This window comes from Nannospalax galili, unplaced genomic scaffold (genome assembly GCF_000622305.1).
Source record: "Nannospalax galili isolate Female #2095 unplaced genomic scaffold, S.galili_v1.0 scaffold401, whole genome shotgun sequence".
NCBI lineage: Eukaryota > Metazoa > Chordata > Mammalia > Rodentia > Spalacidae > Nannospalax > Nannospalax galili.
Window position 1 is genome coordinate 213,076 of NW_008343975.1, and position 3,439 is coordinate 216,514.

Sequence of the window (3,439 nt, forward strand, 5' to 3'; positions counted from 1 at the left end):
CATAAATAATTCTAATAATACTTGTTATATGATAGGTGCTCAGTAAAATATTACCGATTATTTCTATAAATTTCACTTTGTGTTTCTTTGAATTTTTCATTTCATTTCATTATTTTATTTTATTTTTGAGACAGGGTCTTATGTAGCCCAGCTTGGCCTTAACTATGTAACTGAGGGTGACCTTGAACACCTGAGCTTCCTGCTTCCACCTCCTGCACACATCACCACACCCTGCCATAATGTCCACTTATTATTATTTTACTAGTTCTCTAATGCCATATAATCTCTTATGCTAGTCCTTTAGATATTTAAATATTTTGTTTATTAATTTTGTTTTATGTGTATGTATTGCCTGCATGTGTGTGTGCCCATGTCATGCAATGCCCATGGAAGTCAGAAGAGGGCTTTGGAGCCCCTGGAACTGGAGTTACAGATGGTTGTTAGCCACCATGTGGGTGCTGGGGATTGAACCCTGGTCCTCTGCAAGAACAGCCAGTACTCTTATCTGCTGGGTCATCTCTCTAGCCCTGTCCTTTAGATATTTAATATAGTTCTTTTTTCAACTAATCCAATCCTGTGTTCTTGAAGTTTGCCATTTTTGCAGTGTATAATCTTGTGAGGAAATATATATGTCTTTTTTGAGGCAGGGTCTCCTTGTAGCCCCAGCTGGCCTGGAACTCCCTATGTAGACCAGGCTGACCTCATCTCACAGAGATCTGCCAGCCTCTGCCTCCTGAGTGCTGGGATTAAAGGCATGCATCACCACATGGGGCTAGAGGGAGACCCTGTCTCAAAAAGACAAAAAAAAACAACATACATACGGAACTAGAGAGATGGCTCAGTGGTTAAGAGCACTGGCTGCTCTTGCAGAGGACCCAGGTTTGGTTCCCAACACCCACATGGTGGCTAACGACTATCTATAACTCCAGTCCCAGGGGATCCAACAGCCTCTTCTGACCTCCTTGGGCATTGCACGACAGGGGTGCACTTACTTACATGCAGGCAATACACGCAGACACATAAAATAAAAAAAAAACGACACATACACAAATCCATGTGGAATAGCACATATAGTAATTGCTACAAAGAAGAGGCTCGCGGGCTGTGAGAACATCTCTGGGATCTGACCTGGGGAGACTGCTGGAGGCCGAGCAGCAGCTGATATGGCAAGACCACAAGGGGTTGCTGTTCCAGGGGGGTCGCAGCCAGCTACAAAGCCCAAGTGCCAGGAGGACCTGTGGCCCTTGGGAGAAACCGAACAGCCAGACATGCATGCAGGAGAGGATGCTGGAGAGGTGTGTAGGAGCCAACCTAGGGTGAGACTTTGCTCTTTAAAGATCAGTCAGGAACAGGCAGGGTGGTACATACCTAATACCAGCATTCAGGAGGCTGAGGCAGGAGGATTGCTGGTACACAAACTGATCTACATAGTGAGATTCCCATCTCAAAAACAAACACCAAAGAAGATCAGTGAGGGGCTGGGGTTGTAGCTCAGTGGTAGAGTGCTTGCTTAGCATGTACAAAGCTCTGTGTTCAACCCCTAGCACTGTAGTAGCAGTAATAATAATAATAATATAAATATGCTCACAAACATACAAATAAATACAATGTAGTAAAATAATTTTTAAGGGACTGGTGAGATGGCTCAGTGGGTAAAAGTGCTTGCTGCCACGCCCGATGACCTGAGTTCCATCCCCAGGACCTACATCATTGAAGGAGAGAAGGTTGTCCTCCGACAATCATATGCACATCACAGTACATGTTCACCCACCCACATACATATACAAGTACACATAGATAGGGCCAGGTGGACCTGTAATTCCAGCCCTTGGGGAGGTAAAGCTGGAGGATCTGTTCAAGGTCATTCTCTGCCACATAGCAAGTTTAAGGCAAGTCTGGGCTACTTAAGACCATTAAGACCCTGTCTCAAAACAAACAAAAATCACTGTGGTTGCAGGATGGAAAACATACCAGAGAGTGGCAAGAGCAGGGTGTGGGGGGTGGGGCTGTGGGGCTAGGAGACTGCAGAGGTGCAGGCAAGATGGTGGCCATGTGGCCATATGGGCCAGAGCTGCGGAGACCATGAGAAAGACAGAGTTCCAGGGAGACCTGAGAGGCAGATCTACCTAGCTTTGTGCTGGCTGGACTGGACTCCCCAGAGGACGGTGAACAAGCAGGACATCAAGGATGATGGTGATGCCAAGCAGATGCAGCTGCCTCTGACTGGTCAGGACACTTGGGACAGTAGCAGGTTGGGATGTAATGAAACCGAACTTCACAGCACCCTGGGGTGCATAGGTCTGGAGCTTATAGAGTCTCTGGGCACAGAGCTCTAGGAACTGTCAGCTCCCTGCCACTCTCCTTTGCAAATTAGTCAAGCTTCTGACCTCTGATCTCTAACCCATCAATGCCTGTCTTAATCCAAGCCAGTAGTCTGACCTGCGTAGCTTTTAACGGGACTATTAGATCTGTGGCCTGGGCCCTAAGAGTTTATTAATTCAACCTCAGATTAAATTATCTTTACTATCATCCTCATTATTCACTTGGCTCGCTTTGTGAATATTGTTAGCCCAACCTCCAGGGTCCTTACTTCCCAAGAACAGCTACGAAGAATGGACTGCCAGAATGGACTGCCATCTGCCAACCCACAACTGGATTATTTTCTGCTTGCAACCCAGTGTGAACTCGTTAAATGCTTTCACAATGCCTGTGGCTCACCCTTCCAGGCCTGGGATAATCCAGGCCTGTTGTTTTGGCTTCTACCCAGACACCCCACACCCAGTCAGGCACACTTGCAAAACTGAATCTTGGAATCTCCACATAAGCCTTCTAAGTCCTCAGGATCCTAGAATTTGGTAAAGAGAAACTACGTCCAGCCAGATATGGTGGTGCACACCTTTAAACCTAGCCCTTGGGAGTCAGGGGCAGGTAGATCTCTGTGAGTTTGAGGGCAGCTGGTCTACATAATTGAGTTCCAGGCCAATCAGGGCTGCATAATGAGACCCTGTCTCAAAAACACAAAAATGGCACTGGTAAGGTGGTAGCTCAGCAGTTAAGAGCACTGACTGCTCTTATTAAGGACCCAGGTTTGGTTCCCAGCACCCACATGGTAGCTCACAACTGTCTGTAACTCCAGTTCCAGAGGATCCATCACCTTCTTCTGGCCTCTGTGAGTACCATACACACACGGTGCACACACATACATACAGGGAGTCATATGTATGCAATTTTTAAAAATCTTTTATTTTTTATGTGTATGTGTGTATTGCCTGCATGTAGATAAGTGCACCCATGTCCTGCAATGCCTTCAGAGGACAGAAGAGGCTGTCAGATCCCCTGAAACTGGAGTTATGGACAGTTGTTAGCTGCCCTGGTGGGTGCTAGATTCAAACCCAGGTCTTCTGCAAGAACAGTCAGTGTTCTTAACCGCTGAGCCATC